General features: G+C 36.4%; 1 protein-coding gene across 9 annotated transcripts in view; it reads left to right on the plus strand.

The window, feature by feature from the left end:
* Positions 1-13,701, plus strand: part of LOC129771119 (anion exchange protein 3) — a 147,989-nt gene that overhangs the window by 60,269 nt on the left and 74,019 nt on the right. For 3 of the 9 annotated variants that reach the window (XM_055774469.1, XM_055774468.1, XM_055774470.1), the window contains exon 1: positions 4,400-4,765. The exons of the other annotated variants lie outside the window; for them this stretch is intronic. The gene's annotated coding sequence lies outside the window, so the exon portion shown is untranslated. Of the gene's footprint in view, positions 1-4,399; positions 4,766-13,701 lie in introns of those variants that run through there. 9 annotated transcript variants of the gene reach the window in all.

A 13,701-nucleotide genomic window follows, 5' to 3' on the forward strand; every position in this document is an offset into this window, starting at 1 on the left:
GTGAGAGATTTCCGCGTTTCTCTCTCTGTCCGTGGGAAATTTTCCCACACAAGTTTTCAAAGTTGATACATCTCTTTCTCAGTCCTTCCCGCGGGTTGTCAATTGGAGTAATGCATTCCTGGAATTGTCGTTTGGCTAGCGATACCGAATTCGGAGAACAAGCAGACAGACAGACAGACACCCTATGAAGTTTATTAAACTTGACATTGAACGCTCGGGGAGGAACTTGAAACCTTCCCCTCCTTCTCGTTCGTTCTGGCTGGTACCTACTAGCCAGTGGTTCTTCAGCCTAAGTATTGAAAGCGAGGTCGTTCGGTTGGCAAGCTTTTAGTCTCTCTCTCTCTCTCTCTCTCTCTCTCTCTCTCTCTCTCTCTCTCTCTCTCTCTCTCTCTCTCTCTCTGTCGGTTCGTGTTATGCATTCGTAAAAACGGGTGCTCGTGGGTGGAGACCGTGGGAAAAAAATATTTGTCTCGTTGGATATCACCCGCAAGTTTAATTTGATTACATTTTATACTCAGTGCACAGTGATTTGTGTGCACATAATGCTGTATTTTGCCGTCGATTGGGAAGCCATTGCCTTCGGTCAGGTTTGTTTTATTAGGTAAACCTCCAATGATTACTTTTTTCTCTGTTGAATTATTGAAGATTGATGCTCTGAAATCGTAAGCAGATAAAATTTGAATCACTGTTTCATAAATTCATACATGAAATATATTATCAGATTTAAAATATCGAAACTTATTTGTTGTATATTTGCATAATGGGCCTTCTACCTTCTCGACTGTAAACTTCAAACTTTTTATTGTTTTTTTAAAGAATACTACATTCAATATTTTAGATACTTATATTGGGTTGCCCGAGAAGTAATTGCCGATTTTTTTAATTACAAATAAAATACAAGCTTTCCGTACACAGAACGCATAAAGATAGGATGTACATCATTTTATAGCTTAAACTCTCATTTTTTTTCCAAAATATATATTTCTTAAACTCTCATGTTTTGGAATATTTTGCGAACAAATTTTTATCTTGGTATGTGTAGATTTAGTGGACAAAAATATCGGGAAGAAATAACAAATCGATTGCCGACATAGCCTTAAAAGCAGCGGTCCAAGCGTTCCCAGATATGTTTAGAGCGGTGATACAAAAATGTATGGACGAATGCCACTTTCCCGACAAACCGTAAGATGTTACCGATCTTCGGTTCTTAGAGATCAAACAGAGGGAAAGTCGACCGTTGATGCTATCCGAATAATGGCTGAAAAAATGTGGTGTCCAAGACACGACCGCATTGTTAACGTAGGAGTACAAAATTATTGCTGGCGACAACAAACATAGAAATTTAAGATTACATTCTTTATTACATATATTTGCTGTCAAAGGTCGATGAATAATTGTTTACACTTGAAGGTCGAAGGATTCCCAAGGCAACTAAAGGCCAATTTGAGCAAATTGACAAATTAACTCTCATCATCAACATATACTGTTGTTTACTCGCTGTCTAGAGTGGAACTCAAACGCTGATCTTATTGAATATTCAAGTATTTTTTCAGTATCTCTCAGAAAACTACATATCCAACTCTACCAAGAATATCACAAATCACAAACCCACAAATCACTATGCAGCATTTTCCGCATACTAGCAACAGAAAATCCAAACCGAACCTGTAGTGTGGTAACGGCGACGACAGCAACCTTCATCTTCAGTTTTTACCAAAGAAAACAACTCTCATCATTGGAAAATAGCTACTTACACCCGGTGTGGAAATCACTGAATTTTGATACCAAATTCAACCTGGAAAGAATACTTGAACTCACGAAAATTGAATGCAAAACAGCGTAAACCCATCGGTCCTTTAGATATTTCGATGCATTCTAAAAATCTATTTTATATTTATTTTTGGCTGAGATTTTTCAGCAGAGTTTTTATATTTTTGGAGTAATGATATTGTTTTGAATTATAGAGGTTTTAAGCTTTCTCAGTACATTCGACTTCTAGCCTTGAAAGAGACTAATTTGAAAAATTAAACAACTCGGTCTTGAGAAATACCATTGGGAAAGCCGTCATGCCGTCTGGTCGCTAGCTGGATGACTGATAAATTATGACTTATGTGTGATTTTGTTTCAATCGAATATTCAATTTTCGTGAGATCATCTATTGTTTACGGGTTAAAAGAGACGTAAGGTATTTTTCAGTGTTGAAAGTTGTGTTCTCCGGTAGAAAACTGAAGTGAAAATTTGTTTCGATGCTATTGTTTTCGCCTTCGACACCACCACACAATAGATTCGGTTCGGATTTTCTGTTGCCGTTCTGCGTCTTCGAGAAGATCAGTATTTCAATTTCAGTGCTCAAGACAGCAAAGAACCAATAGTACATGAGTTAATCTTACAGGCTAAATACCACTTAAAAAAACAATTGTCTTTCTCTTGCACGGACTTGTGTTTTTATTCACTGATTACTTAAAACTGCTCTTACAATGATTTGCCCTCTCTTATATATGGAACGATTAGAATGTTTACCATATCTTAATGTGGGAATGTTTATTTGAAGCATCGATTCTCGCAAACTGTTAATTGTTTACAGTTGATCTCTGGTCCGTCCGATAATTTATGATTGTTGAAGATGATGCAGCTGGATGGTGGCTTCGAGATTCATATCTCGTGTATCAGTTTTGTGGTCTCAATTTGTGCTAACTCATGTGATGCTTAGGATTAATTTGACAATCTATTAATCTACTTTGCTAATCACTCAGGGAAAACATTAATTTATCGGCCCTTGTCATTGCTATCAAATATATGTATCAAATATTTTTATTATTAAAAATCTTTAATGTTTGTTGTTTTATGTTGACAATAATCTCGCTGTTCTATGTTAATAATGCGGTCGTGTCTTGGACATCACTTCTTTTTTTTGCGGGCCGCATAAAGTATAGACTTTTTCGTTCTGAAGTATTCAGGTGTTGCATTCCTACCCATTGCAGTATAAAAAAGCCAATCCTGGAAGTTTTTTAATATCTTCCGTAGCGTAACGTAAGTTTGATCGTTCCCACAACACTTAAACATTTCGTCAAATGTGGAGGCGATCTGGCGTAGTGGTAACATCCACACCTCTCACGCAGAGATCACGAGTTCAATTCTCACTCCCGACATTCTTCCAAAAATGGAAGTAAAAGTGACGAACCAGCCAAATGAGTTGAAAGTCACTATAGAACAGATAAATAAAATCGTCAAATATTCGCAATTCCTACAGTTTTCGAGCACGTGATTTCGCCAACGAGTTTTGTTTATCATTGCCGTTAGGGGATTTCTTGGTTTTATATAACTTCAATCCAGTACGTTTCTTTGACTTTTAGTCAAATCCTGGTAACATTCATATTTTCCGAACCACAGTTCGAATCAAGAGGTTCGGGCTCCTATCCAGCATTTTCTTCACCAACTCGTTTCAAAGAACGATCCGCTGGGCAGACCAAAAAATTCTTATATTTTTGGGTGATATTTGGCTAAAACATTCTCGTTAAAAAAAAGAAACGAAATGAATAATATTCAATTTCCAATATAAGGTATATTGATTCTGATCCGTCGTTGGCTCATTTCCTCGAATATAAATCAATTTATTTCAATTTCCGCTTCCAAAATGTTAATCGTACACGAACGCACATACAGATACACACACGATAGCATTCCGCATGACGGAATTTCCACTTTCCCAAGGATCAGAAAAGCCCCACGTCAAGCGAGGAAAACGAAAATACTGGCCTAGATCAACTTGTCATCTGTTGGCCACAGGAATGTGTTGGCAAACATTGAACTTCAGTCGATGGCCATTAAGACTGTGAGTAAAGGATAATATTACGAGGAAAACGTAGCAACAACAAAAACATCCGCTCCACAAAAGCGCCGGAAAACCCAGGGAAGGTTCGCAATGAGAACTCTCCAGCTTCGTCCAACGTGGTATTGCTCATCCTCCTCTCTTCGGGTGATTTCTTCTGTAGAGAGCAAGAGGCTATAATTTTCTCAGGTGGATTTGTGATTTGCAATGTTTGTTAGTGTTGCTTGTCCACGGAAAAATATGTGATTCTAACAAATTTTGATTGCTTCTTCATTTGATGTTTGATAGTTTGTTCAATTTTCTTCACAACCATCAAAAGTATTTCAATTTGATTTACATCTGTATTAATGACAGTCTCCCTTTTAAAAAAATTACACATTTGTGGAGCTCTCCAAAACCAAAACAAACCCAACGGACGGCAACATTTTCGACTTCGTTTGAAATTCTCCGGGAAATGCCTCCACAGAGGGAAATCTTTCGAGAGAGTGGGTTTCCATCGAGGAGAGCAATTGTGACCCACAGGCTGATAGAATATGAAAATCCGATTTTCCGTGCTCTCGAGGCACAGATATGATTGGAACTTTGGGTGGTAAACCTCTTGTGAATCTCGGTCTCGCGTGGAAGATGTGCTTAGTAACTGCTCCGAGAACAGCAGCATGTTTCATCCCGAATAACATTTAGTGTTTTATCAAATCGGAACGGTACTGTCGGTGAGACATACGCATGTGTGCACTGATCCTTCTGCAAGGTCAGACGAAAACTGAAAAGAGCCAAAACATACAGAAACTAGAAGATTAGCAGTCGAAAAAGAGGACGACTTGTGCAAAATCGAGCATCGAAGAAGCAAAAGTGTGAATGTTGTGACCTAATACCATCGGAAAAAAGTGATTTTCGTTAAAGTGTATCAATTCGAAAGAAAAACTGTCGCCAATAGACGTAAAGGCAGCACTTCTATTTTTGATTTATAGTAAACAGTACTCCAAGGAATATTGCTTCGATCTCACATGACCGTTTTCGCGAAGCGTTTCCACCAAATTCACCATCACCACCTTCCGTCCGTCGTTTTCAAGGGAGGAGGGAGCCCCAGCTCTGCGGATACTAGTGGTGGACCCTGGACACCGTTGTTGATTATTTTCACGGCTTATAAATTAATCAATATCGCTTGGTTTAACATTGCTGTCACGTTTTGCCAATGAAATCCAAATCGAAACCGAGAAACACAGGGCTCAATGGTGACGTTTACTTGGTTCACATTTTTGCAGACTAGTTTGAATGTGTTTTCCTTAGTTTGTTTCGCAAAATACGGCGTTAAGGTTGGAGTTTTCATTCGGAAAACATCATTCTGAGATTTTTTTTGTTTAAATCTTCTTGTCTAATCTCCCTTTTCAGCCCTTCGATTGGAACAGACGACAAGACGCCTTCGTGCATAAGAACATTATCACGATAAAGAAGAATTATACAATTTCCCGTTTTTATTTGAAATTTGAAAATTGGAAACTGATCAGTTTTAGATCTTATGACAGGCAATGAAAGAATTTTAGATGCATTTCATGAAAAAAAAACACTTAGGTCTACCTTTATGGTTTTTTATTCGTAGTTTTTGGGATTCTGAGAGCAAAGAGGCCGCAGTTGTAGGTCAATTTTGGGTAAGATACCTATTATTTCCAACAATTCTTCCTAGCTCGCAAAAATTACATCATACACTGATGTATTTTTGTGTTCTATCCATTAATAAAATTGTATAATTTGGTCTTATTTAAAACCAAAATGATACAGGGTCTTTCAGATTGAACGCTAACGCAACAAATTCTTATAACTTCTTCAAAAGTGAACCTTTAAGTTCCTCCAAATTTTATGGCTTATTAACACAGCAACGGTCCTTAACGTACCCCCAGAGAAAGTAATCGACGACGAGAAATGTTGAAATTCGTACCATAAAAGGATAAAGTATCATTAAGGCTTCGGTTGCTCGAGTAATACGATTTCACTAAAAATACACGTTCTTTTTAGTGTACAATTGTACACTAAAAACCATCCGATCAGACTGAACGAGTAGCCGAATATTATCGTCCTGAAGTGGGGAATGCAGTGTTACCATCGACGGAGCGAAAAAAAATCCATAAGGAGTTATTCGATTTTTTTTGCGTGAGCCTTTAATCTGAAACACCCTGTGAATTTTGGGTATGAAAATATGAATGGGGGCAACTGTTGGGAGTGATAAAAACAGTGTTAAAATATGCGTGTTAGATCGGAATAACATGTTCTGGAATCAAAATTGAATGCTTCGATGAAAAGATTCATATCAAAAACTGAATTGAAGGAAATTTCAGCTGATAAATTTAGCAAGGTTTCGATACCCTGATATATCGAGAATAGGGATTGCATTACCATGCCAAAATTTAAATAACCAGTTATTCGGTAATGAAAATTTCATCACCGGTAAAGCCGGTGAATAAACGGTAAAAAATACATTGAAATTAATCATTTTCTTGGAGAAACGGCTTTTGTTGATCGTAATACTTAGGGACCCAATTGAAGCTACTTTTGTCGTTTCTAATCTAGATAGGATCTCATTAACGTAATTTCCAAAAGAGGAAAATGCACGTACAGAGTCCAATGATGCAAGCCATGCCATGTACCGTTTTGTCTCATATTCCGAACAGTCTCAAATTCCGAATACTTCATTTTTAAATATAAACTTACTGAACGTTTATGTTATAAATAATTGAATAATGAAAACACAGACATTCTTTGAGGTATAGGCTTCATTTTGACATTAGTTACAGTTATCAATACAGCCTATAATTAGAGTATTAGACATTTGCAAAAAAGTGAGTTAAAACCAATGATAAAATGTTTGCGTTAGCAAATTCCGTAAAAAACAAGCATCGTTCATTTTCCAGTTTTTGTAGTTGCTTCAACTGTTTTGAATGCTGTGTTCAAGTTAAGTGCTAGAGAATATAAGAACCTACAATAACTGGGTGAAAAAATGATATTTTATGCACAAATCTTCATTAAAATTAATATTGAAGTAGTGTTCGGAATATGAATCAAATTCCTACGCATGATTCAAATTCCGAACACTTCATTTTCAAATGTGAATTTAATGAATTTTAACGTTATAAATAATTGAATGATCAAAACCCTGAAATTCTTTTATAGCCCTCATTTTAACATCATGTACAGGTATCGATACAGCCTATAATTTATAATATTGAGCATTTGCAAAAAAGTGGCAGTCAAAACCAATGATTAAATTTTACGTTGGCGAATTCTGTAAAAAACAAGCATCGTTAATTTTTCAGTTTCAGTATTTTTTTCAACTATTTTGTTTGTTGTTTTCATGGTAAGTGCTAGATTTTGTACGAATCTACAATAAATGTATGAAAAAAAAAACAATATTTTATGCAGAAATCTTCATTAAAATTAGAATTCAGAATATGAATCAAGTTTCTACGCATGATTCAAATTGCGAACACTTCATTTTTCAATGTGAATTTACTGAACTTTAATGTCACAAATAATTTAATAATCAAAACCATGACATTATTTTGGTTATAGACTTCATTTTAACATCATTTACAGGTATCGATACCGATATAGCGTCCTTGGTCCCGAAACCATGTAAACTATAAAAGGAAATACAATCAATAATTACGAAAGCAAAATCCAAATATTTTTGCGAGTATAATATTTTTTGCAAAAATAGACTAGCTTATTGACTTTAATTTTATATATCGATCATATATGAATATGAATCGGTCCAGTAGTTCAAAAGTTATGTTTTTTTTTAAGAAATGCATCTTTGCTGTTTGGAATTTGGGACAAGAGTGTTCGGAATGTGAGTCAGTGACATAAATGGTGTTCGGAATTTGAGATAAAAGTGATTAAACATATTTTTAGTTTTTCACCATGAATATTTATTTGTAAATGAATTTTATTGTAGTCAAATTAAAAATAAGGCTCTATTGTATCCAAAAATCAATTCAACTTCGCGAAAGAGCACCATTTTGAGTTATGAGACACTGTTTAATGGCTTAAGTGTTCGGAATTTGAGACAAAACGGTATTTGCCTCTGATGCTCTCTGTACGAAAACTTTTGACTGAGGGGTTTCATCAATTCGTTTATAGACGTTGAGCTTTGGCTGGACGTTGATACCTTTGATTGCTGCAATCATTGTTCAAGTTTTTCCTTGATGCTAAACTATTCTGCAGATTCAGTATCTTCCAGTGGATTTTCTTCTCTCCTCAATACTATACTCGTCAAATTTAATCAAGTCACGAACGATTTAAAATGCCTGCTTGATCAATGCAGTCCGTGACGTTTGATAGAAGACGCCGAAGTCATCATTAATTGTGTCACGATGACAAACAGAATTATTATTCATATACGTGACCAAATTTGCATTTACGAAACGTTTTTCTGAAATCCTTCAGGGCTTCAAGCAGCTGCTTCAAAATTTCTGATGGTTGCCCCGATAGCTGATCTAGCATAAATTCCAATTCGACGTCAACTTCATAAAGGGTGCAATTCTTCCGGCATAGCAGTTCAACAACGACCAGAACTGGTTCGAGGGCATCTACCAACTCCTTTATCGCTGTCAGTTCTTCATCGCTGAAACTTATCCTGTGTCTCGTTTTCATATCGAGCAGCGATTTTTGAACTGAGGCTCGGAGGTCAACACGGCGCAACACTGCCAGTTAGTTTGTTCGTATGTTATTTATAGTGTAAAAATGAAAATTACCGAAATTACCGGTTATTGATTGTAAAATTACCAGTAATTCGGTAAAGAAAAATGACCCGGTATTAACGGTAAAACCGGTTAACAATCCCTAATCGAGACCTCTTTTAACGCATTGTCACATTTGTTAAATAGTTCTTTCATGGTTAACTAGGATTTCTTGAACATGCTCCAACTATTTCGCATCAGAAGTGATGATCAAAGAACACTTACAGTTTCACAAGATCGGTTTACTTGGTGAACGTCATTACCTCAAAAAACTGTTTCGAAACGAGGAAATGAGGTGCTAGTGGCAGAAAATAATGAGTTTATTTGGACGGACGAAGATCGGATACAGAATTACAATTTGCTAGATGAGAATTAATTTGATACATTTTTATTAATTTCGGTCTGAAAACATTGATTCATTACCATAAATATAAACATAAAACATAAACTTCGGCAGATTTCCTGATTTTTCTACGTTGATATTTTGAAACTATATATATAAAAATGGAATGTTGTCTGTCTTTCTGTTTTTCTGTCCGTCTGATTCTTATGGACTCGAAAACTACTGAACCGATCGACATGAAAATTGGTATGTAGGGGTTTTTTTTTGGGTCGGGGATGGTTCTTATTATAGTGCAAGATCCCTCCCCCTCTCAAAGGGGGGCTGCCATGCAAATGAAACACCAGTTTCTGCATTATTCGAGAATTAATCAAACAAACGTAACCAAATTTAGCATGTGGAGGTCTTGGGGTACAATAAATGTTTCTATGGTGGTTAGACACTCCTCCCCCTTCTCTAAGGGGGGACTGCCATACAAATAAAACACAAATTTCTGCGTAACTCGAGAACTAATCAAGCAAATGTAGCCAAATTTGGCATGTGAAGGTTTTAAGGAGCAAGAAACGTTTCTGTGGTGAGTAGACACTGCTCCCCCTCTCTAAGGGAGGCCTGCCTTATAAATGAAGCATAAATTTCTGCATAACTCAAGAACTAATCAAGAAAATGGAATGCATCTGCATTACTCGAGAATCAATCACGCAAACGGAACTAAATTTGGGATGTGAGGGTTTTTGGGTACGAGAAATGATTCAATGATGGTCTGACACCCCTCCCTCCTCTGTAATAGAGGAGAGGTTCCAAGAAATTAAAACACATATTTCAATCAAACATATTCCAACCAAACATGACAACTGAAAATTTTCGGAAAACTCGGAAGAAAATGGAAAAATGGCCTGGTCGGGTAATAGAGTAAAATTTCCCGCAAACCAAATCACCAGCTGTATGGCAAATATTGTATAGGATATTATATAAGAAATTTTGGCGGTTTATTTGAACTCCTATGTGGTTTAACATAGGATCTATAGTGAAAAACGTACTTTTTCGTTTATTTCACGCCATCCTCAAAAGCCAGATCCTAGATCCTATGTTAAACCCCATAGGGGCTCAAATAAACCGCCAACATTTCTTATTTAGTATCCTTTACAATATTTGCCATACTGCTGGTTACTTGGTTTGGGGGCACTTTTGACTCCCTTACCCGGCCAGGCCCTTTGCGAAAATTCAATTCCCATATGTTCTACAATTTCATAGTGACAAGCGTTATTAGTCTATTTGATTTTTGCGCTAACGAAATTGATTTTTGTTCGAAAGTGGAAATTCAATTTAATGTGATAAAACTCACTCCTATAGCTTCTTCTATCTATATAAATAAAAATGGATGGCCGAATGTGTTGATAAGAGCAATACTCGAGGAAGGAATTTTCCGATTGAGAACTGTTTTTATTCTATCATATTTTCTGTATCAAACATTTATTCCATGTAACGGAGAAACATGTTATTTCCAAGTGGTTGGAAAATCTTGAACGAGAATTGTATCTGAAAATAATCCCCTAATAATAATATTAGAATGACGAGTTTTGGTAGAAGTACTAGGAATTTTATAGTAAAAGGTAATTTCAAAGGGTAGAATAGAAGATCAATCAATGAACAGTTCTGCGATGGGACCCATGAACGTGCGCTTAGTAAGAAAACGTGAATGTGATAAAGAAAAATAAATTTTGGGCGGGACGAAGTTTGCCAGGTCAGCTAGTACTTAATAAAAACTAAAATATTATGAAAATTTTCCAAACGACTTTGACAGATTGTGTTGGCGTTACGTAACTCAAAGGGGAGGGTTTTTTTCTTGCGTTAGTTAATGTTACGCAGGAAGGGTGAAGTGGCGCGAAATCCGCATTTTAGCGTTACGTAATTTGTGTACCACGCCTAATGGCAGGATGCCAAAACCGGAGTAGAGGTTTCTCCAAGTATTCACTGACATATAAGTCCTAGTTCATGGTTCCGGTGGCGATGAAAATATCGTTTGTTTTATTCAAGTTTTGTTTTATTTCAAAATTCCCGGTACTTCCTGATCATAGGGTACATTCAACAACAAGAAATAGAAGAACAGAGTGCGAGGCCGAAATTTTTAAGTGGCTTTTTAAATACTGTAACTTTGTGGAAAATCAACGCATTGAGATGGGATGTACTTCATTTTGAAGCCTCAACTTTTATGTTTTGAGATGTTTTACGAAAACATTTTTATCTGGTGTAGTGGACAAAAATATCGAGAAGTATTTCTGTATGGCAAATATTTCTATTTTTTTCAAACTTTTTATAGTCCAACACATTTTTTGCTAATCAACTCGATAGCATATCCAATTAACCTTATCGAACAGCTTTCATTTGATTGCTAGGAAGTTCATAAAGGACCTTTCCATACAAAGATATTTCTGCAAATAACGATCGCACCGCAAACCGAGGTAGTTTCGAAGACATGAAGAATGAAGCTTTAAAATTTTTATATCCCATTTTCATGCGTTGATTCACGAAGAAAATTCACGTGCATTTCACTAAGTTACAGCATTTCAAAAATCACCTAAAATTTCGACTTCACACTCTGTTCCGCTAAGGCCTTCTACACATTAGGCAACTGCAACCCGATCTGTGGTGGCGATGTCAAATGAATCTTCAATTCAGCTCTGACCATTCAGGCAACTAAAACGTGATGAAATCGTTAAGCTGCATAGTCGCTGGCAGATGTTCAATTTCATTAACTGCCAGAGGAAACTAATGAAAAACGAATTGAGAAAAATGTTTTTGAAAAAAATCCACTTTAAGTGAGATTTTTGTTAGCTTGAGCAAGAAGAAAATAAAACAAAAAATTGCAAATTTTATCAAATTGAAAGTATGCGCGGCTTTTTGAAAAACCTACAATGGAATCATAATGGGACAAATACCCGAATGCGGCACTTACCCGAATACAACATTTACCCGAATGCAACGTTTGCCCGAAAGGAGGCGTAGTTCCGATCTAACGAGAATAAGGAACCAAGGCGGCCCAAGCCGCCGAGGTGACGCAATCCGAGTCGGGTGCCGAACCGCCGCCGGTTAATCTTTGTTTTGAAATATGTCATTCATATTTCAATGCAAAAATTAATAAAGGAGCTTCTCTGTCGGGTGGTGTTCAACTGATTTTAATTTATTATCAGGATTATTACCAAAAGTTTAATCCATTTTTAAATATTTCTTTCTTTCTCATTCGGGATTATATTCCATTCGGGTAAACATTCTATCTAGACTGTTGAATAACGACGAACCGGGTACAAAGATAATTCCGGGTTTTAATTTCCGCGGATTGAAGTGACACGCTTGGTGATCCCATGGCCGAGTGGTTAACGTCACACCTAACACCAACATATCTACTACTAAACATATTATGCAGATTCTCTAATGAATATTTCCTATCAACTGTGTTTCCAAATAATGAATTCATATTATTGTTTTGTATGTTCGTCCATTGACAAAAGAATTGACGACAACCTTCGCTGTTCCCGGGATGCTGCTGTTTCATCATAATGAGAACGGGATTTCCAATTGTGTCCTTGCCCGTATTCTTGATACTTTCTTTGTATTTGTACAACTTGATGGGTCCGTATCGTTATCGTCCCGTTGGGTCTATTTCTCCTGAAAATATGAACAGGTGATTTCTATGAAGAATTTGTGAACAATGACATGGCTTCCCTTATGCGGAGGCCTCTGCGACCTCCGCTGGTGCTTCTTTCACCGATGCTGCTATCCTACTTTAGACTATTCTTCGATTCTCTTTTTTTTAATTCATAACTTTCGAACTACTGTACCGATTCTGATGATTGATATACCAAATTAAAGTACTTTAGTTAGTTTTCTTTGAAAAAAATACAACACAATTGGATTCTGGATGCATAGATCCAGTATAGTCGCATAGAAATATTGAACGAAGACTTAAAACATGTTAACATTGAAAAATCATAGCCTAAAAACGAAAAAGAACACATTTCTGATTTTTGGATATGTTATGCGAAAAAACCTCAGCTTTCTAGAAAAAAATATAAAAAATATAGCACCCTTAGTCCCGAGACCATGAAAACCATAAAAAAAACAAATACAATCGCTAATAACAGAGGCGATCTGGCGTAGTGGTAACATCCATACCTCTCACGCAGAGATCACGAGTTCAATTCTCACTCCCGACATTCTTCCAAAAATGGAAGTAAAAGTGACAAACCAGCCGAAATGTGTTGAAAGTCACTATAATAGAGAGATAAAAAAAAATCGCTAATAACAGAAATAAAATTTAAATTTTCTACAACTGAAGTAATTTTTCCTAAAAAGACAAGGTGATTGGCTTTAATTTGATATGTCAATCATTAGATTCGGTTCCGGTTCGGCTCAATCGTTATGAATTTTTAAAAAAAAGTCATGTATACATGTAGTACATGTCACATGTTTATCATATCTATAAATAGCACATTACACACTTGACATTTTTTTGGCGTTATAGTATTCCTTCTATACCATTGCATATGGTACATTACATTTCACAGTAGCCATTTAGGCGTAAGAGTATTCGTTCTGTTCTTCCATTGTTCAGCAGACCGGATAGCGGAGACAGTTGATATTGATCATTGTTGGGTTATTTATAGAACAGCAGCCCGATGATTCTTGCAGAGCAGAGCAGTTGTATGGATGAATCGATCTTATTTCGACCGTGGATCGATCTCCATCGCTGATGATTGTTGCGTGGACGTAGTTATTCTGTAACAACACAAAGATGGTCAATGAGG

The sequence above is a fragment of the Toxorhynchites rutilus genome, chromosome 2, assembly GCF_029784135.1.
Source record: "Toxorhynchites rutilus septentrionalis strain SRP chromosome 2, ASM2978413v1, whole genome shotgun sequence".
Taxonomy (NCBI): Eukaryota; Metazoa; Arthropoda; class Insecta; order Diptera; family Culicidae; genus Toxorhynchites; species Toxorhynchites rutilus.